This window comes from Pleurodeles waltl, chromosome 12 (assembly GCF_031143425.1).
Source record: "Pleurodeles waltl isolate 20211129_DDA chromosome 12, aPleWal1.hap1.20221129, whole genome shotgun sequence".
Classification (NCBI taxonomy): Eukaryota; Metazoa; Chordata; class Amphibia; order Caudata; family Salamandridae; genus Pleurodeles; species Pleurodeles waltl.
The window spans coordinates 688,486,708-688,514,560 of record NC_090451.1 but is presented as its reverse complement, the minus strand read 5'-3'; the positions used below and the strand labels follow the sequence as shown (position 1 = coordinate 688,514,560).

Here is a 27,853-nt window from a genome sequence, read left to right as displayed (position 1 = left end):
GCCTTGTGTATAGGTTCGAAAGGAGGGCCCATACGTTTTGACAGTACTATGTTCAGTTCCCATGGAGGAGAGGGTCTCCGAATAGGAGGAAAAACTTTCTTCAAACCTTCTAAGAAATCCTTGACTACTGGTTTCGTAAAGAAGGATTCCTGAGAAGGTGACTTACGATAGGCTGTAATGGCAGACAAATGTACCTTAATAGATGATACCTGCAGACCGGACTTTGCCAGATGAAGTAAATAAGACAGTATGACATCCTCCTGAGCCCGTATGGGATTGTGCCCTTGTTGACAGCACCATATGTAGAATCTCTTCCACTTAAAAGCGTAAGAACGCCGCGTGGAAGGCCGTTTGGACTCTTTCAAGATGTTCATACACTCCTGCGAGAGCCCTAGGTGTCCATACTGCAGGAATTCAGGAGCCATGCTGTTAAGCTCAGAGAGGGTAGGTTGGGATGTAGAATCCTGCCCTCCATCCTGCTCAGAAGATCCGGTCTGCACGGCAGCCTCCTGTGAGGTTTTTCCGAAAGGTTGAGGAGATCCGTGTACCAGAATTGACGGGGCCATTGTGGCGCTATGAGAATCATTCTGGTTCTGGATTTGTAAAGTTTGTTGACCACTGCCGGTATGAGGGGAATCGGTGGAAAGGCGTAGAGAAATATCCCTGACCAGTCGATCAACAGGGCATTCCCTCGAGATCCCGGACGGTAGAACCTGGATGTGAAGTCTGGGCATTTCTTGTTTACTTCGTCTGCGAAGAGATCCAATTGAGGTCGACCCCATTGAGCGAAGATGTCCTCAGCGACTTCGCCGTGTAGGATCCAATCGTGTGCGCCCTCTAGGTGTCTGCTCAGGAAATCTGCTTCCACGTTTTGTTGACCTGGCAGGTGAACCGCTGTAATTGACATTCCTCTGGCCAGGAGCCAATGCCATATCGTTTGGGACTCCCGAGATAGGGGTAGGGATCTCGTTCCCCCCTGTCTGTTCAAATAATACATTGTGGTTGTATTGTCCATTTGTATCAGGAGAGATTTCCCCTGAACCAATGGAGAGAAAGACTTGAGAGCCAGATGGACCGCTCTGAGTTCCAGCAGATTGATGTGGTAGTTCCTTTCCTTGTCGGACCACAGGCCCTGAGCTTGGAGGGGACCCAGATGAGCCCCCCATCCCTGAAGAGACGCATCCATTACCAGAGTGTCGGATGGAACTACCTGGTGAAACGGAGAACCTACTGACAGGTGAGGTCTGTGCATCCACCATTGCAATGACTGAAGTGCCGCTGTCGGTAGCCGCACTCTGTCCTCCCAGCGACCTGTCCTTTGACTCCAGTTGTTCTCCAATGCCTCTTGAAGGGGCCTCATGTGCAGCCTGGCATTTGGGACAATGAAAATGCATGAAGCCATGGAGCCCAGTAGCAATGTCACCTGACGGGCAGTAGGTGCGTCAGCTTTTAACAGGTCTTGACACTTCCTGTGTATCGATAAAAGTCGTTCCTCCGAAGGATACACTCTTTGGAGCTCTGTGTTTAGTATAGCTCCCAGGTAGTGAAGGTTCTGTGTTGGAATCAAGGTTGACTTTTGGTAGTTGATTTGAAGACCTAGAGACTCGAAAACCCTGAGCACAATGTCCCGATGGCTTCTCGCCTGATCCGGAGAGGAAGCCTTCAGTAACCAGTCGTCTAGGTATGGGTAGACGAAGATCTTTTGTTTTCGAAGATGTGCCGCTACCACTGCCTCACATTTCGAGAAGACGCGGGGGGCAGATTTCAGGCCAAATGGTAGAACTCTGAACTGATAGTGTTGTGAAGCTATTTGGAAACGCAAGAATTTCCGATGCTTGCGAGCTATTGGGATGTGAAAATATGCATCCTGCAGGTCGATGGAGCACATCCAGTCTCCCTGATGTAGCTGCGGGAAAATCTGGTGAAGGGCTAGCATCCTGAACTTCTGTTTTCTTATGTACTTGTTCAGCAGCCGTAAGTCCAGAATTGGTCTGAAACCCCCCCCCGACACTTCTTCGCCACCAGAAAATAACGGGAGTAAACCCCCTTTCCTCTGTGCGCAGGTGGAACCTTTTCTATTGCTTTCTTTTGTAAGAGGGCGAGAGCCTCTTTGCGCAGCAGGCTGAGATGGAATGCATCTGGCTGGTGGCAAGTGTGGTGGAGGCTGTCTGAAAAGAAGAGAGTAGCCATTTTCGACAATGTTGAGCACCCATTTGTCTTTTGTGATAGAGTGCCACTCGTGAAGATAACCCGTGATACTTCCCCCCACCGGAGTGGTGTACAGTGTCGAGGGAAGCGAGATCTCATTGTTTGGCCGGCGCTTTCGGTGTGGACTGTTGAGGTCTACTTGACCCTCGCTCCCTTGTGGGCTTACGGGCCTGAAAAAGGGGGAGTCCTTGCCGTTGTTGTGGCCTTTGGGACCAGTGAGGGGTTTGAACCCTCTGCTGGAACGGGCGCCTGTCATAAGGCCTGTACCTCCGCCTGAAATCTTTCTTTCTTTCCAGGCCTACTGCCCTCATGGTGTCCACCTCTGTCTTCATGCGGGCCATCTCTTCATCTGCATGGGTACCGAACAGCGAGTTCCCACTGAATGGGAGGTTTAGGATGCGCTGCTGTGCTTCCTGCTTTAAACCAGTCAGTCTCAGCCAGGAAGACCTTCTAGCACAGATTCCATGCGCGTACCCATGCGCAGCTAAGTCCGCCCCATCCGCTGCCGCGCTGATGATCTGGTTGGATACCAGGCATCCTTCTTGCAGAATTTCTTGAAAGTCCTGTCTGTCTTCTCTGGGCAATTTTTCTGTGAATCTGTGGAGGGAGTCCCACAGAGAACGGTCATACCTGCCCAGAAGTGCAGAAGCGCTTGAGACTTTCATTGCAGATGCCGCCGTACCACACATCTTTCTCCCCAGAGAGTCTAGATGCCTGCTCTCTTTATCCGGGGGGACCGTGGAGGATGATGCCACCGAGTGGGTTTTTCGGGCTGCGGCCAATATAACAGAATCCGGTGGCGGATCCTTTCTTAGGAATAAAGGATCCTGTTCGGGAGCCTTGTATTTCTTTTGAATCCTAGCCGGGGCAGACTTGAGTGTGGCTGGGGTCAGAAAAGTGTCCATGGTTGGCTGCAATAAGCCAGGCACTAGTGGTAGTAGCTTTTTCGACACTGATCTGTGCTGCAGAGTCTCAAAGATGACTGACGAGGAGGTAGTTGGCTCCGGAACCTCTATACTCAATTTCTGCGCTCCCCTTAACAGCACCTCGTTAAACGTGGTAATGTCATCCACCGGTGAGATCCTAGCAGGTGGAGAATCTGTTAGGGTGGGGGAGTAACGCCCAACAGATGATCCTGACGACGACCAAGAGGGTGATCTTCTGTGTCGTGATCGTGACCTGGATCTCCTTTGGGAACGAGACCTGCTGCGAGAGGCTGTAACAGAGCGCCCAGGCCTCGCAGTCGGCTGACGAGGAGCAGAACGAGCCCGTCCTGCCCGCGCTGTCGGCGATGGTGTTCTCGGGAGAGAGGCAGTAGGAGAGTGCATTCGAGAGTATTGTGAATCCGGGGAGGCCGCTGGTCTATTCAGGCTCTCCAACCATCTAGGTGATAGATTGATGGGAGAAACATGCCCCGATGATGCCGCTCTCGAATGAGATGAGTCGCTCCGTATGGAGACCAGTGGAGATGGTGCCTTATCTGCTGGAGGACGATGCTCTACTCCCTGCGAGACAGGTAAAACCTGTGTCGACGTCGACGGCTGTGCCGGCGTCGAAGTGCACACTGGTTGGTCTGGCCTCGACGCTGAATGCCTCGACGCTGAATGCCTCAATGTAGAGTGTCTCGACGTAGAGTTTCTCGACGTCGAGCGGCGATCTCTGGACCTTGACCTACTCGCCGTCGTGTGCCTCGACGTGGAGCGGCGAGTGGCCGACGGCAGATGTCGCTCATGCCGTCGTGGCGATTTCGACGTCATGTCTCTTGACGTCAAGGGCCGTGAAGTCTTTGGCGGCGAACGGGCACGCCGGTGATGGCTCGACGTCGATCGGCGGGCTGCCGTCGACGGAGATATGTCCCTGCGATGACCATGTTCCCTCGACGCCGTATCTTTCGACGTCGGGCGGGTCGCCGTCGACGGCGATCTATGCCGGTGAGACGGTGGCAGCGACGACGTCGACGGTGAACAAACAGGTACTTTCCTACCTGTTGACGTCGACCTGGCCATTCTCTCCTGAGAATGGCCTGCTGGTTGCCTGGGAAGTGAAGAGGACGATGTCTTTTGCCTCTCATGAAGCCCATGTAGCCTGATCTTCTCTCTGTCCTTCAGAGTCCTCTTTGACATATTCTTGCAGTGCTTGCAAGTGTCAGGGCAGTGACTCTGAGGCAGGCACACAATACAAAGAGAGTGTGGGTCTGACTGGGCTTTCTTCTTCCCACAAGAAGGGCATTTGACAAAAAGTGAAGGCATTTTTCTGTCAGGAAAAAACTGCCAAACTCAGACAAAGATGTTATCTGTCGAGTGAAACAGGAAAAACGCTGTTTTAAAGGATTTTTCTGAGAAAAACTCAGAAAAACAGAGAGCTCAATGCTCCAGGATCCTCTCAGAAGAAGCCGGAAAAAAGAACTGACCTAACTGTGAACCAACTGTCACCTTTCCTTCACCCCTGAGGCATGGTGGGATACTGGAGGTGCTCAGGGTCTTAAAGGCACGGTGCCAAAGTTTTTATGGTTCTCCTGTGTTAACCTGCATTCAGCCTATTGGCTAAGAATGCTCCATTATTTTTCAATGTAGTTTTTCTCTTTTTTCTCTAGATATTGCTGCTGCTTATTTCCTTAAGCCCAGTTTTGGGGGCTTGGGTGGATATTTATTCTCTTTTGTAATTTTATAATGTTTAAAAAAAAAAACTCCATAGAAATAAAGCATTTTAGCTTGTTTATGATTATAGTCTGCATTGCTGTTTTACACATGTATATATGAATTTAGTATGAAAGATATGTCTACTAAAAATGAGATATATATATTTTTTCGTGCATATTTCATACTTTATATGTGTGTATTTTATACATGCTCCGGGGTCCCCGCACAAGGGCGGGAATATTCAATGTTTATGACTATTGATGAGGATCCCCTGGAAGAGAAATGTCCATTCTGGAGCTGTCTGTTGGAATACAACTGATGCTAGCTTTCGGTTATGGTTGAGATGACGGTTATAGAGCGGTTAGTGGTAGGAGAGCTTATCTATTACAGAGCTTCTATTTTACTAGAGGTGGATCTTCGAGAAGTGTCTTTTCTAGAGCAGTTTGTTGTAATAGAACGAATGCTAACTGAGCTGTCGGTTATGGTTGAGATGACAGTTATAGAGTGGTTAGTGGTAAGAGAGCTATTACACAGTGTAGGAAAATGGCTCCCAGTTGCAGTTAACCCCCAATTTTTGCCTGATACTGATGCTGACTTGACTGAGAAGTGTGCTGGGACCCTGCTAACCAGGCCCCAGCACCAGTGTTCTTTCACCTTAAATGTACCATTGTTTCCACAATTGTCACAACCCTGGCACACCGATAAGTCCCTTGTAAAAGGTACCAGTGGTACCAAGGGCCCTGTGACCAGGGAATGTACCTAAGTGCTGCAGAATATGTTGTGCCACCCTAGGGGACCCCTCACCTAACACTTGCACACTGACATTGTATTTTGTGTGTGTTGGTGGGGAGAAAAAGGCAAAGTCGAAATGGCATCCCCCTCAGGATGCCATGCCTACAAAATACTGCCTGTGGCATAGGTAAATCACCACTCTAGCAGGCCTTACAGCCCTAAGGCAGGGTGCACTATACCACAGGTGAGGGTATAGCTGCATAAGCAATATGCCCCTACAGTGTCTAAGTCTATTCTTAGACATTGTAAGTACAGTGTGGCCATATTAAGTATATGGTCTGGGAGTTTGTCAAAAATGAACTCCACAGCTCCATAATGGCTACACTGAATACTGGGAAGTTTGGTAGCAAATCTCTCAGAATAATAAACCCACACTGATACCAGTGTTGGATTTATTACAAAATGCACACAGAGGGCATCTTAGAGATACCCGCTGTATTTTACCCAATCCTTCAGGGCAGGACTGACTGGTCTGTGCCAGCCTGCTGCTGAGAGACGGGTTTCTGACCCCCTGGGGTAAGGGCCTTTGTGCCCTCTGATGCCAGAAACAAAGCCTACACCTCCTCCCTGCAGGAACTGTAACACCAAGCAGTGAGCCTCAAAGGCTCAAGCTTCGTGTTACAATGCCCCAGGGCACTCCAGCTAGTGGAGATGCCCGCCCCCTGGACACAGCCCCACTTTTGGCAGCAAGTCCAGGGGAGATAATGAGAAAAACAAGGAGGAGTTACCCACCAGTCAGGACAGCCCCTAAGGTGTCCTGAACTGAGGTGATCCCTGCCTTTAGAAATCCTCCATCTTGAGTTCGGAGGATTCCCCCAATAGGATTAGGGGTGTGCCCCCCTCCCCACAGGGAAGAGGCACAAAGAGGGTGTAGCCACCCTCAAGGACAGTAGCCATTGGCTACTGCCCTCCCAGACCTAGACACACCCCTAAATTCAGTATTTAGGGGCTCCCCAAATCCCAGGAAATCAGATTCCTGCAACCTGAAGAAACAAGAAGGACTGCTGACCTACAAGCCTGCAGAGAAGGAGGAAGACGACAACTGATGTGGCCCCAGCCCTACCGGCCTGTCTCCAACTTCGAAAACCTGCTCCAGCGACGCATCCGACAGGGACCAACGACCTCTGAAGCCTCAGAGGACTGCCCTGGACTACAGGACCAAGAAACTCCTGTGAACAGCAGCCCTGTTCAAAACCAGCTACTTCTTTGCAACAAAGAAGCAACTTCCAAGGACTACACGTTTCCCGCCGGAAGCGTGAGACTCTACACTCTGCACCCGACGCCCCGGCTCGACCTGCAGAAAACCAACACCTCAGGGAGGACTCCCCGGCGACTGCGAGCCCGTGAGTAACCAGAGACGACCCCCCCCCCCGAGCCCCCACAGCGACACCTGCAGAGAGAATCCAGAGGCTCCCCCTGACCGCGACTGCCTGTAACAAGGGACCGACACCTGGAACCAACTCTACACCGCAGCCCCCAGGACCTGAAGGAACCAAACTTCGATGCAGGAGTGATCCCCAGGCGACTCTCTGCCTTGCCCAGGTGGTGGCTGACCCGAGAAGCCCCCCCTGTGTCTGCCTGCACCGCTAGAGTGACCCCCGGGTCCCTCCATTGAAAACTATCCAAAACCCGACGCCTGCTTTGCACACTGCACCCGGCCACCCCTGTGCCGCTGAGGGTGTGTTTTGTGTGCCTACTTGTCCCCCCCCAGTGCTCTACAAAAACCCCTGGTCTGCCCCCCGAGGACACTAGTACCTACCTGCTGGCAGACTGGAACCAGAGCACCCCTGTTCTCCATAGGCACCTATGTGTTTTGGGCACCTCTTTGACCTCTGAGCTACTGGTGTGGTAACTTTGGGGTTGCCCTGAACCCCCAACTGTGGGCTACCTACGTCCCAGAACTGAGACTTGTAAGTGTTTTACTTACCTCCTAATCTAACCTTTACTTACCTCCCCCAGGAACTGTTGATTTTTACACTGTGTCCACTTTGAAAATAGCTTATTGCCATTTTTACAAAGACTGTACATGATACTGTTTCCATTCAAAGCTCCTAAAGTATCTAAGTGAAGTACCTTACATTTAAAGTGTTTGATGTAAATCTTGAACCTGTGGTTCTTAAAATAAACTACGAAAATATATTTTTCAATATAAAAACCTATTGGCCTGGAGTAAGTCTTTGAGTGTGTGTTCCTCATTTATTGCCTGTGTGTGTACAACAAATGCTTAACACTACCCTCTGATAAGCCTACTGCTCGACCACACTACCACAAAAATAGAGCATTAGAATTATCTACTTTTGCCACTATCTTACATCTAAGGGGAACCCTTGGACTCTGTGCACTATTTCTTACTTTGAAATAGTATATACAGAGCCAACTTCCTACACACAACTTGTTTTACTAGAGGTGGATGTTCCAGAAGTGTCCTTTCTAGAGATGTCTGTTGTAAAAGAACTGATGCTAACCGAGCTGTTGGTTAAGGTTGACATGGCAGTCTAGAACTGTCTCTTGTAATAGATCTGATGTTAACTTAGCTGGCGGTTATAGTTTACATAACAGTTATAGAGTTTTAATAGAGGTAGATCTTCCAAAGGTGTATTTTCTAGAGCTGTTTTGTAATAGAACTGATGCTAACATAGCTCTCGGTTATGGTTAACATTACAGTTATAGAGCTGTTAGTGATAACATAGCTCTCCCTTGTAATAGAAGTGGCTCTTCTGGAAGTGTCCTTTTTAGAGCTGTATGTTATACAGTGCTGATGGAAATGGAGCAGTCGGGTATAGCATAGTAAAGTCAAGGGTGGCCAAGATGTTGGTTCTAATAGAGCTATTAGTTACAAGCTAGCTAGAGACCCTGGACCTCCACTACCCAGGACGATTGTCTTGTCCTGCTGGGCCACCCCTTACAACCCTGGCTCTGGGAAACGGGTACAGGAGTCTCTTGGTACAGCTTTTGTACAACCTGGAAAAGAAGGTGAATGCGTGGCAAGTTGGCACTGCTATAGTGGCACCTGGCCCAATAAATAGTCAGGGTCCAAAGGTGACAGGCAAGGAAACGGAAAGGTAAGCTAGAGTAGATATGGAGAGGTAATAAGGGAACAAGGTTAGTGAAGGGTTAGGGAAATGGGCAATGAAAGAGTTGAAGGTAGTGAAAAAGTAAGGGCGTGGCAAACAGAGAAGCAATGAGAGGATAGAGATATAGCTGGGGAGCGCAGGAGACAGGGACAGAGTGTTAGAGCACGAGATAGGGACAGTTAGGGAGAGGGTGATAGGGACGCAGTGAAGACCTTGAAGTGAGACAGTGTGAGTGAGGGTGAGGCTGGTATAGAGTGAGAGGAAGCCTGTGACAAGGAGAGCGTGAGAAGGGTCAGAAACAGCAGAAGTGATTAAGTGAGGGAACGATAGGGACAGAGTAAATGAGCATGAGATAATGACAGACTGAGGTAGCGGAAGTTCAGGAGTGTGAAAAGGGAATGGACTGCGGGCCGAGTTATAGTTACCTTAGGGCACGAGCTAAAGTTACTTGAAATAACTATAACAGCTGGAAAAAAATAAATGTTTTTGGACAATTTTGTGCCCATGAGGGGTACCTCAGAGACTCCTCCTTTAGTCCTATGGGGTCAGGGTACCTCTACCCTGACTCCTTCTATCACTTTTTAATTTTATTTTCCCCACTGGGAACCGAGTCCCAATGAACAAAATGGCAGCCGCAACTGTCGTCTCAGGTTGCAGCCAGCCAATTACAGCATTGCAGTTGGTGCATGGATCCGCAAATCCACAGAAGACTCTCAAAGGATCCGCGTCCCTAGATAACTATATATTTATTTTCATTTAACAACGACAAAACTACTGAACAGTTTGACACTAAATCACAAAAAGGGCTTTTTCTGGACCAAGAGCTATCTTTCTGCAAAATTTGTAGTAATTCTACCCAGCAACTCGGGCTGTAGTCCTGTTCAAAATCCCTATGGGAAATTGCAAGGGTAAAACGTGTTTTTGGACCCCCGCCTTTTTCTCTGCCCCCACTTGATGAATCATCCTGAAACTTTCAAGACAGCAGCTGGAGTGAGTTGCAAACTAGTTTTGAAAAATGTGTGAGGATTCATCGGACGGCACCAAATGTATTGGCAAAACAAAAAACGTTTTTCCTATGGAAACTAGGTCCTAAGTATTACTACCTATATGTCTATGTCTTTATATATATATATATATATATATAAAAAATAACATCACCCAGCTGATGCTGATCGCTTCCAACTTGCAAGGTCGGCGGATCCTGCGGGAAGCCGGAAATCCGCTAACATACAAATACAAGCGCTGCAGATTTCACGCGGACACCAAATCGCACTCCAGGACAGTGATTCACAAGAAAAGTTTATTCAGCCTTTACACGTTTCGATCTGACGATCTTTTTCACAGCCAAAACTACAAAACAAGTGCCCAATTACCTTTAAAAACAAATTTCCAATGTCCTCATGGGAAATCATGGGCATACAAAAATCATCACCATTAGTGATCTGTGTGAAAACAGACTCATTCTACACTTTTCATATGGGCATACAACCTTATTCGGAGGTTATAAATATTATGATAGCTAATTTAATGTAATTAAATTGCAGAAAAAATAAACAAACAAAAAATAGATATAAATAAAATTAAATAAATAAATAATTCTGGACCAGTGGCCTGATATTTACAAAATATATTTCTTTGTCCACAAATATCACAGCATAATTCCGAATTTCACTTATCATCATCTGTTCATGGACAAATAATACCGATTTTTCCATCTTTTAAACAAATCATAATGCTAAATACATCAAAATCATCTCTGCAAAATCCCATCAAATCATATTATTCATCCTCCCTAACACAAAACCACATAAGACGAAGAACAGTTTACACTGATGAAAACAAACAAAATAGCTATTAGTTAGCATAATCTATACAATTTCAAACCAAAAATTAAAAAGAAGAAAAGCTTTAGCTAATATGCACAAAAGCTCCTCATCTTTGTTCAAGCCTCCAGGTACGAGACTGTTCAACTGAATTATATACTCGGATTCCATAATCCTAAATTTCTTCTCCCTGTCTCCTCTTCGTTTGTTGAGGACAACCCTGTAAATACCATAAAAGGATAGATCATCAGCATTTTGTTTATGCATCAGCGACCAATTACGCTGAATAAACCTTTCTTGTGAATCACGGTCCTGGAGTGCGATTTTGGTGTCCATGTGAAATCTGTGGCGCATATATATATATATATATATATATATATATATATATATATAGAGAGAGAGAGAGAGAGAGAGTGAGTGAGAGAGAACACACAAATAAATAGAGAAAACTGGGGAGCAGAAGTTGATAGAGAGAGACAGACAGGCAAAGAGAAAGACTGCACAGGAAGTTTATGTAATAATGCTGAGCGGGCCAGACACTGAATGAGAGGGAAACAGAGGGGCAGAGAAGGAGGGATGGGTGCGGAGAAGGATGCTACAGATGAAATGTTAGGAGGGCCAGACACTGGTAGGGAGAGGGAGTAAAGTGGGCCAGGGGTAGATGTGCGGGGACAGGAGGGAGGGAGAGATAGAGAAAGGCAGAGAGAGATAGAGAGAGAGAGAGACCATGGGAGGCCGAGGGTACCACAACCTGGTCGGGTGAGTGGGTAGATTGGGACAGGGATAAATGCTGATGTACAGGAATAGGAGGGAGTGAGACCAATGGGGGGCGGGGGGGGGGAGCACCATTGAGGGGGAGAGAAAATTTAGCAAATTTACATTTTTAGAACATGGGTGGAAGAGGGTACCAGACACCGGTCGGGTGAGGGGGTTGATTAGGAGATTGACAGATTTTGATGTACAGGGACAGGAGGGAGAGAGGCACCACGGGAGTCCGAGAGTGCATACGTTGGGAGAAACAGGGATGGCTAGAATGAATATACAAGGAGGGTGGCTAGAGGAGAAGGAGGCGTGCACATGGGATGCCGAGAGGGCCAGACATTTGTTTGAGACGGACTGCGCACACAACCTCACACTTGCCCACCTGCTCCCTACAGCGTCCGACGTCTGTGCCCTGATCCCGGCGGTCCCCCTCCTTCTGTCTCACGGACCCAGCAAACTGCCCTCCGACGCCATGCACACCCCGGCAGTGCGGAAATACAGCAAGGTGTCATAGGCGAGCTCTCTCCCCGCCCATATCGCGACAGGCTCTGCCCAACCCCGGGGAGCCCTCGGCGTTCCTGCCGAAATGAAGGGTTTACATTCTCGTCTGGAGAACAGCAGGGGTGAGGGGCACTGGCGGAGCTGTGCGCTGCCCTCACCTCTGGAGCAGCGTGGAGGCGGGCAGGACTGGAGGGTACAGCAAACAGTGTCTGCAGGTCCCACTTCTGGAACAGACTGCAGGGTACGCCCAGCAGAGCTTTTTTGCAGAGGGTATTATAGCACTTTAAACAGTCACATTCCATCAGAACACGTTCATTTTTTTTCGGCGCAGAAATGCAGTGATTTGTCCAGGATCACAGGATGTTGAGCCGATGCTAATCCTCAAACCTTGCTCCTCACTTCCAGAGTCTGCATCTCTGGCCGTTCCCCACATCCTCGGTTCCCCACGCCAGGAACATCAAGGGAACTGCGGGCTAAGCTAGGGTGCACTGCAGCCCCGTGGGGGATGCCCCAGCCCGGGGAAAGGTAGAGGTGTTGCTGACAGAGCTGTGTGTGGACCCAGTACCAACGTAACCGGTGGGGAGCGGGGATCTGCGGCTCTCACACTGAGTTACATAAATGCTCGCTTCTAAGAATCACATGTTCTACTTATTGACAAAATGACAAAACAAGCAGTGGAAACTACACGTGCCTCCAAGCCATAGGCGTCAGGGTCAATGAAGTCCTGCGAGTTCACGTAAGTCGAGATAACCAGCGTGCCCTCAAGGATGCCTGTAGGCACAAGCATGATGGACCATGGAAAAGACCCTAGCTTGAAATACCTCACCCAATTCAACAATATAAAAGCCATTCGTTTATTCATTCTGTGTAGCACCAAACAACCAGTAGTGGACACCCAAGATTGCCATCCCTTGAACCTAAGTACCAACAAAAAGAGGACAGGAGAAAATGAACGTAAACGATGTGAATCAATGTTTAAACCCTAGCGCGCCCTCCTTTAGTCATATAGTCATAAATGAGGTGGAAACGTAGCTATATATATAAATATATATATACACATATATGTATATATATATTGCACTGTGCATATTTTCACATAAAGACCATTACTATTTCGTATTTTATTGATGCCCGGAGGGGCACCCAAATTGAGCACGGAAAAAAACAAAACAAAACAAAAACGAGATATTATCCCAAATCGTAACGTGAAAATAACCTGTACATTTTTTTATTGCTTTAAATCACATGCATATTTTGCGCATATTAAGGAACTGACTTTATAAATCAGCCAAAACTACTTTTTAAAATAAGTGTTATACTTGTTAGGTGCTTTTTAAAAAGTCACTTTTTCAACAATTTAAGTAAATGTACTGCCTTGAATATTCTGATACGACAGATGAGAGACTGACTGATTTTAATCGGTCTCTGACACTCAACTCAGCCGCCTTTAGAAATGCTGATCCCTCTTCCACACCTTGTCTATCTGAAAGGAACACTTGGCAATACAACAGCCTCACGCACGTCCAGACAGTGAACATTCTGACACGCCCTGGCCCAGCCCTTGGGCACTTATCATGGGGTATTGGTAGGGCTCAAGCCCTGACTACGTGAAGGGGTGTACCTGCAACTGAGTGCCTGAGTCGTTACCGGTGTATGCAAGTGGCCTAGTGCATATATGACTGAGTGAATATGGACGTGAATGCACGAGAGCCCACATGGGTACATTTCTGACCAATAGCATGTGCAAGGCAATGGGTAAACGTGTGAGCAGAGCATCTGCGAGTTAAGTACATGAGTGCTTACATCAGCACGTGTGACCATGCATACGAGTGTTGTTTAAATGAGTACGTGTGACTAAGCACATGTACGAGAGAATGCGAATGACTGCTTAAAGGCGCACGTGTGACCGAGTATGGATGTGAGGGTATATGTATGCATGGGTGATTGCATATGAGTGCTTTTGGGTGCATGTGTGAATGAGTACATGTGAGTGGACATACGTGCTTAAATGTATGAAAGCGTGTTTAAGAACATTTGTGAGTGCACAAGTGTTAACATGGGAAAATGCGTGATTAAAAGCACGTGAGTGCACAAGTGATTACATTGGAAAATGTATGACTGAGAGCATTTGTTAGTGCACAAGTGCACAAATAGGTACATTGGTGACTGAAATCACTCGAGTTCACATGAATGCTTAAATTGGTATATGTGTGAGTGAGTATGTGTAAGTGCACGTGGGCTTAAATGGGTACGTGTGATAAGAACACGTGTAAGTGAGGGCACGAGAGCTTAAAAGGGTACATGTGTGACTGGGTGCGTATGTGAGCGTCTGAATGGATATGTGTGACTGAGCACCTGTACAAGTCAGTGCACGAGAGCCTAAACGGGGACATGTGTGACCGAGTTCACGTGTAAGTGAGGGTACATGGGTGACTAAGTGCAAGGGTGATAACATGTGAGTGCTCACCTGGGTACACCTGTGCATGAGTACGTGACTGCACACAAATACTTAAAGGGATACATGCGTGATAAAGCATGCCTAAATGCACGAGTGAATAAATGGGTACATGCGTAAGTGAGTAAATTTGAGTGCATATGAGTGGTTTAGTGGATAAATGTGTAACTGAGAGCGTGTGTGAGCGAGAGCACATTTGAGTGTTTAAATAAGTACATGCGTGACTGGGTGCGTGTAAGTGCCCGAGACTGCTTAAATGGGCACATTTGTGACTGAATGCATGTGTGACTACGTTTACTTGTGAAGGATATGTGCGAGTCAGTGCTCACATGAAAGTGCACGATTCTCAACAGGATGAAAGCCTTCCTGGGCCCATCGCAACTGCCCATTTCCTGCCAGCGCCCTAGTTTTACACCTGTGTGGTTGAGCTCTTTGTTCGCAGGGTTTGCATCCTTCTTTAACAACCTGTGTACAAGTTACTACAGCAGCCAAGCCGGAAGAGGACTCTGGGAGAAAGGGAGGGCATGTCGAAGCATGCCGAGGTGGAGAGGGTGCTCCCGGGAGTCGATGGAGAGGCCACTGTGGCAGGTGGAGTTCTGGTGCGGGGGGGGGGGGGGGGGGGCGCACTGAGATAGGCCAGTAGGATGTCACTTCTGCCTTTGCCCTTAGCGACACCAGCTTTCACGAAGGCGGAACACGGACCCCTGCTGGCCCATCCACCTTAGAGACTTTCCCGCTCATTTATTTAAATGACTCTTTACAGCCCCTATTTTAGCTAAGGTAAACATATTATGTTTCTGGAAAACCACTATAATTGTGGAATTCCATTCTTGGCTTGAAGATATGTTTGACATGGCTAAATATGAAAAAACGATTTATACACTGAATGACAACTTGCATCATATTGAGCATGTTATGGGGCCTCAAACACACATTTTTTTTACACACCCTTACATTTGGAAGGACAAAATGTAGAGAAAGACAAGGGGCAAATAACACTTGTTCTTCTATTCTGTGTTCCCCCAAGTCTCTCAATAAAAATTGTACCTCACTCGTGTGGGTAAGCCTAATGCCCGCGACAGGAAACGCAACATGCACACATCATATTTTTACACTGAAATCTGACGTGTTATTTCCAAAGTGCCTAGCTGTGGATTTTGGCCTCTAGCTCAGCCGGCACCTAGGAAAACCTACCAAACCTATGCATTTTTTTAAAAAACTAGACACCTAAGGGTATCCAGGATGGAGTGACTTGTGGGGCTCTCACCAGGTTCTGTTACCCAGAATCCTTGGCAAACCTCAAAATCTGGCAAACAAAAAAAACACTTTTCCTCACTTTTCAGTGATAGGAAGTCCTGGAATCCGAGAGAAGCCACACATTTTCTTCCATCTGGTATTCTCCGAAGTCTCCTGATAAAAATGCTACCTCACTTGTGTCGATAGGCCTAGTGCCTGAGACAGGAAATGCCCCAAAACACTACATGGACACATCAAAATGATCAAATACAAAACAATGTTTTTGTTGTTGTTGTTTTTTTTTGGGGGGGGGAGGGTGCTATGTTTTTGGTCCTGGGCTCAGCAGCCATTTAGGGAAGCCTACCAAACCCGACATTTCTGAAAACTAGACACCCAAGGGAGTCCAGGGAGGTTTGACTTGCGTGGGTCCCCCAGTGTTTTCTTACCCAGAATCCTCAGCAAACCTCAAATTTAGCTGAAAAATCATATTTTCCCCACATTTGTGTGGGATCACCGCACTGGCACAAATTTCATACCACCCAATGTTCCCCTCAGTCTCCTGATAAAAAATGATACCTCACTTGTGTAGGTGGGCCAAATGCCTGTGACAGGAAAGAACCAAAAGCATGTCAAAATTGAGGAAACAAAGCGGGCCAAAAAGGGCAGTTTGGAAAAAAACATTTTTAGGCTGACAAGTGGGGCAGAATTTTGATCGGTTAGATGTGACAAAGCTGGTTGGTAAGAATTTTGTGGATTTCTGCTGATTCCCAAAGGTTCCATCCCAAAAATGTGGGGAAAACGTGTGATTTCAAGCAAAGCTGGCGGTTTGCAGGGCTTTGTGGGTAGGAAAATGGTGCAGTGTGCATGTGAAGCACATCACCCTGGACTCAATCAGATGTTTAGTTTTCAGATGTGTCTAGGTCTCGTAGATTTTTCTACATGCCAGGGTCCTTAAGTCCTCACCATTCCAAGTGGGACGATTTTGAGGGTTAGACAAGCTCTCGTGGCCCAAATGTAAAACTAAAACTCAAAATAATCAAATATCCTCTTGCTTGCCTTTGGGATAAGATCTTTTAGTGTGCGGGTGAGAGCGGAAAGGCTGTTACCCGCTTTAGTTCGGATGGCGGCATAACCATGCCCCTACTGGATGGTAGTCACCCTCCCACTATTTTTTATTTTTTTAAATTCCCTTGCATCTAGTAGGCTTTCTGCCCACCGGTGGGCAGAACAACTTTGTCTCCATTTATTTGGGGTGGCGGTATGGCCATACCTGCACCCACTTTAAAAAAAATAAAAAAAATCTTCCCTGGTCTCTGCTGGGCTTTCTGCTCCCCCTTGGGGACAGATGGGCCTTCTAAAAATAGGCTGATCTGTCCCCATGGGGGGCAGAAATGGCCAACAATAATGTGCCCCCATGGGGAGAGACCCTTGCCCAACTGGCTGCCCCCCCTCCCACAAAAAAAACACACACAATCCCTGGTGCCTGGGTGGTTTCGCCCCCCCCCCCCGGGCAGATCGGCCTAACAGAAATAGATTGAGATGCCCCCAAGGGGGGGAGGGGGCAGAAATGGCCTACAATAAATTTGCTCCCCTTGCGTGAAATTGTCATAAAAAATCCCTGGTGTCTAGTGGTTTCTGCCCCCCTTGGGGGCAGGTTGACCTAGTAAAAATAGGCTGATCTGCAGAAATGGCCTAAAACGGTAGCGACCCTTGCCTAAGGGGTCGCTCCCCACATGTAAAAAAGTAAAAAAAAACAAAATTATCCCTGGTGTCTAGTGGGTTCCGTCCCCCTCTGGGGGCAGATCGGCCTAATTAAAATAGGGCGATCTGTCCCCGGGAGGGGTAGAAAAGGTATTATAAAAAATGCTCCAGTTACATCCTTGGCATCCAAGGGGTTAACCAAACCCTTACATATGGAATACAATTAAACACCACTGCATGAATAACCACAGGTCACTGCTGTGACGTAGCAACAATGGAAAACAAAAGTTTTAAGGCATTTTTGCAATGTCATAAAGGAATTCCAGGCTGCTGTGATAGGCACCTGAGAGAGCCTGTCAGCGCAGCGCTGGCGAGCAGAAGGCATCACTTCAGCTGGGGAGATGGAGAGAAGGGGAAGAGGGTGGTATGGGTGGGTAGCAGGAGACCAGTTTTTCTTTTTTGACCTTTGGGAGGCGAGGCTATGCTATATATGGGCCTGTCACTGCTATGCCCCTGCGTAGATCTTGATAGGAGGAGCAGGTGGCTTAGTCAGTGAAGGTGGGGCATTTTTAACATAAAAGTATAGATGGGTAAAAAGTAACTATAAAGTGGTGTTTTTCACCGCGCGGTTCTGAATGACATCATAGGCACCTCAAGCTTCGCTCTCATTGTCACTCAGAACCACCAAGTGAAAACCATCCCCATTATTCACTGTTACTATCTGCAATACTAGATGTGGCCTTTGGAACTGAGCAGAATGTTCCAGTTCAGAATCTGTAACTTGGTACAATACTACAGGCGAGGCTTCTAGCAGTGGCCCAAATGAACCAGCTGTAGCTTCTAGAATTAGGCATAATACTACTGGTGAGGCTTCTAGAAGTGGCCCCAGTAAAGCAGCTCTCGCCTCTAGTACTGGGCACAATACTACAGGTGAGGCTTTTAGAACCGGCCCCAATGAACCAGCTCCAGCCTCTTGAACGGGGCACAATACTACAGGCGAGGCTTCTAGAACTAGCCCTAATGAACCAGCTCTACCCTCTAGAACTGGGCACATCATTCCAGGTGAGGCTTTTAGAACTAGCCCGAATGAACCAGCTTTAGCCTCTGGTACTGGGCACAATACTAAAGGCAAAGCTTCTAGAAGTGGCCCCAATGAACCAGCTGTAGCCTCTACAACTTGGCCCAATACTACCGGCACGGCTTCTAGAACTGGCCGCGATGAACCAGCTGTAGACTCTAGAACTGGGCACAATACGACAGGCGAGGCTTCTAGAACTGGCCCCACTGAACCCGCTGTAGCTTCTAGAACTGGGCACAATATTACCAGCGAGGCTTTTAGAACTGGACCTTATGAACCTGCTCTAGCCCCTAGAACAGGCCACAATACTATAGACAAGGCTTCTAGAACTGGCCCTAATGAACAGCCTCTAGAACTTGGCACACTACAGTAGATTACGGGTCAGAACTTGACACAATACTTCAGACTGGACCAACAGAATTGGACAGAATATGTCTGCGGGTGCCTCAAAGGTGATGTGTGCATTGGTAACCTCCTATTTTATGCCCACAATAACAACTTTTTTATATACCGCTTTCCAAGTGATATAGCCTAACTCCTCTGTAGACTATTAATAATACATGGTAATAGTCAGTTACTGGAGCTCATTTTATTAACCCAAGAAGGGAATGGTCTCATTGAGCCTACTGATATTCAAACCTGTGGCTTGGGGTTTGCACACTAATAGCTACAACTGGTGCAATAATTTGCTGTGCTCCTTTAATTCTTTAACTTCCTTATAACTTTCATACTTTAGTGAACTAAGGGTGGAAAACCTGTTGCCCTGTGTGGCAAGGCAGGCTGGAACAAGCTTTGGCACAAATGAAACTCAATTTCTTTCAGCTCTGATAAAAGGTGTCATACTGTTACCAGTCAGGTCTGGGCAGGTATTGGCCAACCAGCTGTGCTTATCTCACTTGGCAGGAGAAAGCTCTGCTCTTGCATCAGGTTCTCACTGTGATCAGCAATTCTCTTGTGATGTGATTTCTTAATTTCCATGTTTCTCAAATTCATAAAGTCGCAGAGATTAGAAAAGCAGAGAGGCAGCACACCAAGAGGGGAGTCAGCAGTGACCTCTTCAAGTTCTAAACGCTTTAGTTCCTATGAAGAGGTCGACCACATGCCCCTATTATCAGTGAACAGAGTGTTCCCCACTTGCAGAGTGTGGAGCAGTGTTCAAGTGCCTACTACCATCCAGAATTCCATAACCTCAGAGAGATTAAAGCCTGGTGCAGCAGCATATCATGGCTGCTTACCAGCTAAGCAAGGTGGCTACCCCCAGCCTTACTTGGTTGAGTCCCACTCACTAGGGTTGACCGGTGTCTATGATGTCAGTAATTATGGTTCACTCTTTCTGATTTCCTTCTGTCCAAGTTAGAGTAAAAGGCAAATTCCCATATGTAATGTGTGTGCCTGTCCAGAGTAGTTTGTGGAAATCCTACCTCAAGGTCCAGCCACCCTTCGCAACACCAATGAATAGATGCTGGTTTAGGGCCTGATTTAGAGTTTGACGGATGGGGTTACTCCATCATAGGCATAATGAATATACCATCAGCTGTATTACGATTCCATTATAGCCTATGGAGATTGTAAGATGGCGGACGTATTCCCTCCACCAAGATCATAATCAGACTATGGCCACTCAGTTATGGAATAAAGTTCTGCTAGTTTTTGGAAGGCACTGGCTTTGATCTAGGATGATATATAGTTTGGCTGAAACAATGCGGAATAGATGATAAGGAAGGGATTGGGATCCCCAAGACCTTCTGGGATTCCTGAGGGTCAATTGAGCAGGGCCAATCGGCATCAATCTTGGTAGACAAGGAACATTTCAAGAGATGCTGGAAACAAAGGTAATTGTGCCTGATTCATGGAAGTGTATTCATCTCTGACAATATCAACAGGATAGTCTTTCAAGGCAAATCACAGGGATCAGTGGAATCTAATGAAGAATGTGATGTTTCTATGAACATCATTGCTGTGTGCTGTTAGCAGAGTCCCTTTACTTTTGTCACAGTCCATGGACGAGGAAACCTGAACTTGCTTCCAGGAGTTCTTTTCACCAGTTCTTGACCACCAATGTTAATGTCCGAAACATAGCCTCAATGATTGGTAAAGGGTACAGCCACTGCTATTATCAGTAAACAGGTAAGTCTGCTTCATCATTAGGTGGAGCAGGAATCCACGTGGGATGGAGTGGTATGGGACCAGCGGCTGTCACTTTAATGCAGAGCTGAAATAATGGAAGTCGCATTGGTTTGGTGAGGCCTCAGAAAATAATATACTTCCTACTCTGGGTTGTGGCTTCCTGCATACGACCACATGCCCCTGTTCTCCGTGACTAAAGTGTTCCCATCTTGCAGAGCTGGTAAGGGTGTCTTGCCGCCCACTACTATCCAGGACATCCACAAGCTTGCAGAGTTTAACATCTGCAGCAGCAGCATTGAATGGTTGGATAAGATGAGATGGTGCAGCATGGTAGTTGTGAATGTCCTGCCAATGCACATCTGAACTGGCAAACAGCCCATGGTTAGGTGAGGAATTACATTTTTCAATACTTCCTCAGAAAAGAGAATACTGCCCAATCTGGTTTGAGACCGGCTGCATGAGGCATGCAAAGAACTTTGTTTAACCTGTGCAAGAATCTTTCTGCTTCACCACTGCCTTGCGGCCACCGATCCGTGGCGACTCTTGAGCAACCTGAGGTAGTCCACCAGCGCTTAACTTCGGATTGACAGGCTTTTATTACTTCACAGCTTTTTCATTTGCCCAGGGTTGATGAGCATTTTCTCAATCTTAGCAATCGGATCACTTCTGGATACTGAGAATAGTCATCAGTGGTAAGTAGTAAGTACTTGCCATCCAGAAGACAGTCAATATAAGATTTGGCAGTGATTCAGGGGTGAGTTGGAATGTCCAGAGTGATGATAGGCACCCGTGAATCTGGTGGTATTGCTACTTGGGATTGAAAATATTCTTTTATAATGGTTTACACCATGTCATCTAGATGGAGAAAGCAGCCATTACTCAACAATCTTGCTTTGATCTCAACTAATCCCTGGTGACAAGGATGGGCCAACTGGAGGACACAATCAATGAGGGCTGATGAACTGGCAAATCTGGTAAACCACCAGAAGTTCCGCCAGTTAATCTCTGATATGGTGAAATGATGCCATCATTTGGTGAGGGTCCTGCATGAAGAATCTCGATGATGCACTTGTGTTTTTAATGGAGTGTGCGTTCTCTTGTGTTTTACTTATTGTATTCTTTCGAAGGTGTTTGGTTCTGCTTCCTGAGAGACGTTGATTCTTACAGGTCAGTTGTTCTGATCCAGTAGCTTAATGGACGTCTCCTGTTCATGGGCTTCCTTTTCAAATAAACCTTGGACACTTTTATAAACCTCCTGAACTCACCTTTCTTCTACAGTGAGATTCAGCGCAGTGGTCGTGTACCGTAGACGCTGAAGAGCCCTGGCAGGTTGCTTGAATTGCTGGTTGAATACAGTCACCAATGACATAAGTAATAACTTAATTACTTAATAATAAGTAATGGAATGGACTTTTCCACCAATAAGCAGATGTATACTTCAGTCTCCCCTTCCGTCTTAAGCTTTGCTATCAACTGCTGGCACAGAGTGCTCTGAGAGGGAGTTTGCCAGGTATATGGACCCCAGTCGGTAGACAACAACAAAGGAACACTCGCACAGCTGCACAATTCAATTTTCAAAGTATGGTGAGGGTGTAAATGAAGACTCTTGAAAAAAAGGTTTTAGAGTTTTATGGTTAGTCGATACCTAGGAGGTTTCCCAATGTCCCACATGGTGGATCAGACTAAAGCATTTCAAAGCAGGCATCTGGATCACCACTCTGAAATGCAATGTCACACCTACTTAGTAGCTCCTGTCTTTAAATGCCTGAGGCTCTATTAGCACAGCAATATATCAGTGAGGCAAGGTATACTGCCTGAGGTCAAGAAGAAGTGAGGGTGGGACAGAGCTAATATGGCACCAGGGATGGACGCTTAGTGAGAAAGCTCCGTACCGGCCTCAAGGAATCCTGAACGGGGATCCGACTGCCTCTCAGTCTGGGCCTTGGAGTTGCTGGGTGAGAACGGAGAACCGCTGCACGAGCACCTGGAGTGTTGGAAGAAGGAGAGGAGACGCAAGGCCGGGCCTGGCTAGCGTATAATCCCTAGGCCCTGCGTGTTCCCTGGGGCTGTGGTGCCAGAGAGTGTTCTGTGACCCCTCACCCCCCTGGTGCTGTGGAATAGGATTAAGAAGGAGCTGCCTGGAGGAGCCTGGAGGGAGCAGGAGGCGGCCTCGCTGCAGACACACGCTGCAGCAAGATAGGTGAGGCCCCGTGTTCGCTGGCAGGATCGCACCGGAGAGGGAGAGGGAGAGGGAAGACCCTTGGAAGGGCGGTAATTACGAGGGCGCCACCCCCCTCTTCGGGCAAGAAGGGATGCAAAGTGAATGACAAAGGCCTGGAGGCCTATCTGATGTTGACGGCACCTGTGATGGGGTAATAAAAGGTTCCCCTTGCCTTGCCTGCCCATGGGGTCCTCCTTCCCCTGCCTCCGGGGGCCCTGCAATCTTTAAAAAAGAGATGCTGGTGTTGAAGTAGCTCTCAGTGGATGGACCTCCTTCTGGGACACACCATAACACAAATTGAAGGAGGGAGATAGTGGTGGTGGATGACGCCCTAGAATCACCAGCGAGATCGCCCCAGGGAGATTCTGTGCAACTCTTTTTGGAAGTAAGGAGCGGCCTTGGGGCTTGTGTCAATTAGCAGATTCCAATATCTTGTGTAGTGCAGGGAGGTGCCCAGGGAGGAACGAGGCGGGTCGTCCTCCCCCTCATACAGCTGCAAACTGTTTTTTCTCTGCACTGGTCTCTCCGTCACTTCTGCAGTGGGGCGGCCTAGGTGGGAGCAGCCCGGTAGGCCTGGGCCTCCCCGGGGAGACACCTGTGAGCAGCGGACGCGCCTTGCTGGACTGGGTCTTGGCGGCCGGAGGTGTTGGTGATGGGCTACCCTGGTTGGAGGCGGATTCCCCCCCGCACCCCTCCCCGCCTCTCCTCTTGGCTGTATGAGAGCCTCCCGCTGCTGGAACGGCCTGAGGTTGCTGCCAGAGAAGGCCTCGCCGCGGGACATCCCTTGGTTTCTGGCGGGGGTCGGGTGTGTTGGTGGGGAGGAGATGGAGAGAGATAAACATCCCAAGCCGCCCCAGCAGGGCTGCATGGATTGATATACGAAGGTGGTGACCCGCCGCTGGCCATGGAGCCCCCTGCAGTACTAGACAATGTTACTCTTCTATCTGCAATTCAGTCCTCGTGAGAGGCCCTGGAGGGGCGAGTGGGAGAGGTATGATCAAAGGTTTCCCGCCTGCGTCAGGATCTCTGGAATGTGGCAGAGTGTGTCACGTTGGCAGAAACTCGGATATCATACCTTGAAGACACTGTCCAAGATCTCCACTAAGAAATGGCGGAAGTCGGGTCCTTGATAAGGATATTGTGTGGCAGCTTGAGGACGCCAAAAACCAGGCCAGCAGAAACAACCTGAGATTTGTGGGCTTCCCGGAGAGGGCCGAGGGGACAAATGTGGGACACTTTCTAGATACATGACAGAGGAGAGTCTTGCCGGCTGGAAAGTTCTCAGCTTGCTTTGTGATTGAATGTGCCCATCGGGCAGAGGGTGGGGGAAGTCAGACCCCTTCCGGGGACCCCCGACCAATAATTGCCCGCTTTCAAAAACTTTCAAGACAGAGACATGATCTTGACGGAGGTTCGCAGACTGGGGGGAGTCTGTCATGAAAATTCTAAGGTTCTTGTCTTCCCCAATTACACGAGAGAAGTCCAGAGGCAGCGGCGCACGTTTGATTCAGTGAAGGCCAAACTCAGCAGCCTTCACCTGCAGTACATGCTTCTTTTCCCAGCCAAATTGAAGGTCCTGTTCCAAGGGAAAACATTCGAGGAGAGTCCCTGGCTCTCTGGGAGGGGGAGTCAAGAGACTGCCCGCAGGCCCAAGGACAAAGAGGGAGTGGGAGCAAAGATGTGGCTGTTCCTCAAGTGAAAAGGCCGGAGGAGACAGAGGGGGGGATAGAGGCACGCCGTGGAGGCAGACACAAGTGACAAGGAGTGGAGCGGGTTAATCTGATTTGGAGGGAAATCGCACAAGTCCACCCGGAAGAGAGATAGAAGAGAAGATCCTGCTCTAGACTCAAAGGTGGCTGGTTCAGGTGTAGAAATTGAGTCAGAGACTGAGTCTGCTCATCCCTTGGTGGAGGCAATTAGTCACTTTGAATCTGAGGAGGAGAAGGCCCTAGGGGCCAGCGGAGGTGATAAGACTGTGGAGGCAGTACCTTAATATGAGGCTGCTGGAGCGTGGATGGTTCCTTTTACTTCCCCCCTCGCGTGGAGAGGTACTGGAGTTCTCTCCAATCTAAAATAACTTGGTTTGTTGCGTGTGGTGTCCCAGGGAGACTGTTTTCCTCACACAGGTACCCTTGTTCTAGTTCGACAGTTCTGAGCTGAAGGGATAGTGAGGGGGGCCACAGACCACTCAACTCCTGCTGAGACGGTAGATAGAGTTTCGTACTCACAGGGGTTTGTGAGGTGGAGAGTGGGGTGGGAGTGTTACTTGTTTTGAGGGGACTTGTTTTTTATCTGTTGTTTAGAGTAAGGAATCTGCAGACACAGGCATGTTGTAGGTCTCCTCTGATGGGAGGTCAGGGTTTGGGCGTCCGGTGGGCTATTGTGGGGGCTGCAGGTGCACGATGCGCTCTCACATACTGTCTCTGCCCTTTGGATAGCCATGGCCTCTGGGTGATCTGGGGCTTCCCAAGGTATATCCACAGGCCCTCTCTGTCTTATCCTGGATGTCAATGGATAGGGGGGCAAGGTTAAGCGTGGGTTGGTGTCCCAATATATAAGGAGGCTGCATCAGGATGTAATGCTCCTGCAGGAGACACATCTCAAAAGCACAAAGTGTAAGTTCTCGGGTAGAGGGCCCTATGTTACATTGGCGCATTGGGGCTTTACTTCTGGCTCGAGGGGGGTTGGCGATTTTGATCCGAAAGTCCCCTCCTTTCCGACTTATAAGGTAGTGGATAGATCCGGCAGGTAGATACGTGGGGGTGCAGGGGTTCTGGGGTTCTGAGGTGGACAAGAGGCACTACTCTTGAGTGCTTACGCTCCGCACAGGCTTCAGTCTCCCTTGCTAGAGAAACTGGCAGAGATTTTATTGGAGGCAGAGTCTTCGCTCCATGTGATAGGGGGTGATTTTGATATGATGGTAAAGGCAGCGGATAGATCAGGAATGACTGAGAGTCCAACCCTCCCACTCTGTTACATCGCTTCGTGACAGCCGTGGGACTATCTGACCTGTGGAGCCGGGCTTATCCCACTGAAAGAAAGTACTCCTATTTCTCCAGAGTCCATAAGGTTTTCTATAGGCTGGATTATTTCTTCACACTGATGGGAGAGGTAGGATCTATTCTCTAGGTGGATTATCTGGCCCGAGGTTTGTCTGATCATTCGCCTCTGCTCGTGGGTTTTGGGAGAAGTGGAGAGGGGCAGCGGAGATGGAGACTGGGGACCTGGGATTTGCAGGACCGAGAGTTGGCACATCGGCTGCTGGTGGACACTGAACTCTGTTTCTGAGAAAATGTGGGATCGGTTGAGTCTCCGGTAGTGCTCTGGGAAGCTTATAAGACAGTGATGAGAAGTAGCGCCCAGAACTTAGTGGCACAGAAGAGGAGGAAAGAGTCAGAAACCCTGAGAAAGTACGAGAGACAGCTTCTGGCTTTGGAAGGGCACTGGGGCAGGTGCCACCCCCCACCCCCTGCTCTTCGCCAGTTAGAGCTTGTGAGGGCTGAATATAGGGAAGCAGCAGAGAAGGAGGCTAGGGCCCGGCTGCGTAATGCCCAATACCGGCTATATGACACTGGGCTAAAGCAGGGAAGCTCCTGGCTAGGCTCGGAAAGAAGGAAATGGAAGCCAGGTGGATAGATGAGATAGTGACCTCGGAGGGTAAGCGGGTGACCTCCAATAAAGGCATAGCGATGGCTTTCGCCGGATATTACCAACAGTTATATGCGCACGTCCACTACAGGATGACCGTCGGATTGGGGGATATCTGCAGGGCCTTAGTGTCATGGTTTTGGATATAGAGGCTTGGGAGGTGCTAGAAGGAGAGATCGCCTTGGAAGAAATCCAAAAGGCATCACAAAGCTGCGCTCTGGGAAGGTCCCGGGCCCTAATAGGTTCCCAGCGGAGCTATTTAAAAGATTTAGCGATATTCTGGCCCCTCATCTGCTGGATATGTTCCTGGAGGCGAGAGGTCAAAGGACCCTCCCCCGGACCTGAGACGGGAAGCAATAGTGATAATCCACAAGGAAGGGAGGCCTAAAACACCCTGTTCATTCTATAGACTTATTGCCCTCCTTAATGTAGAGGGGAAAGTTCTAGCCACGGTTTTAGCAATGCAACTACATATTGTTATCATCCCCTTGGTCTATAGGGACCAATCCGGCTTTATGCCGGGACGCTCCACAAGGTATTATCTAAGACGTACACATAACTGGATACATACTGTTCTACAGCGTCCGGATTCACACGTTCCTGGCCCTTGATGCCAAAAAATCATTTAATGCTGTGCATTGGCCCTTCTTAGAAGGTACTCTGGAGAGGTTTGGCATTGGTCCTAGATACAGAGAATGGGTGAGGCTGCTTTACTGTAGCCCAGTGGCTGCGGTCAAGGTGAATGGCACTCTTTCTTCGGAGTTTCCCATTGCAAGGGGGACCAGGCAAGGGTGTCCCTTGCCCCCCCCCCCACCCACAAGACTCTTTCAAGTGTTTGCAGAATATGGGAGTATATTCTGGCTACCAGATCAACTGGGATAAATCTGTGTTGTACGCCCCACAGGAGGATGCAGTAATTCATTCTCTCCCAAGTCATCTGCAGTACCTGAGGGAAGGGTTTAAATATCTGGGAATATACATGATGCATAAGGCAGATATTTGTTATACCCGTAATTTGGGGACAGTGACAAGAGCCTGTTGAGCTGATGTGGGGCGTTGGGGAGGCCTCCCGCTCACTCTGCTGGGACAGGTGGCCATGTTTAAAATGATACCTCTCCCGAAGCTATTATATGTTTTGCAAAATATGTACTACCGTATCCTGCAGGATTTTTCCCAGTCTCTGGCAAGAGATATGCAGCTCTTTTCGTGGGAAAAGAAGCATCCCTGCACTGCCTTTAAAACACTGGAATGGAATCAATATAGTGAATATGGATAAGTTACTTACCTGTAAATCCTAGTTCTCTTCCAGGGGTATCCTCATCAAAGTCATAAACATTGAATATTCCCGCCCTCGTGCCGGGACCCCGGAGCATATATAAAATACACATATATAAAGTAGGAAATATGCACGAAAAATATATATAGCATTTTTAGTAGGCAAATTTTCATACCAAACTCATATATACGTGTGTAAAACAGCAATGCAGACTATAATCATAAACAGGCTAAAATGCTTTATTTCTATGGAGTTTTTTTTTTGTTTTTTTTTTTAAAACAATCCTTTTCAAGATTACAATAAGAGAAAAAA

The 27,853-nt window shown here is 48.0% G+C and overlaps 1 protein-coding gene across 5 annotated transcripts in view; it reads right to left on the bottom strand.

Annotated features, from left to right (window-relative positions):
- The window catches only part of LOC138266823 (monocarboxylate transporter 13-like), a 355,804-nt gene that overhangs the window by 137,548 nt on the left and 190,403 nt on the right, over nt 1-27,853 (bottom strand). The window contains exon 1 of one of the 5 annotated variants that reach the window (XM_069215496.1): nt 11,681-11,884. The exons of the other annotated variants lie outside the window; for them this stretch is intronic. The gene's annotated coding sequence lies outside the window, so the exon portion shown is untranslated. Of the gene's footprint in view, nt 1-11,680; nt 11,885-27,853 lie in introns of those variants that run through there. 5 annotated transcript variants of the gene reach the window in all.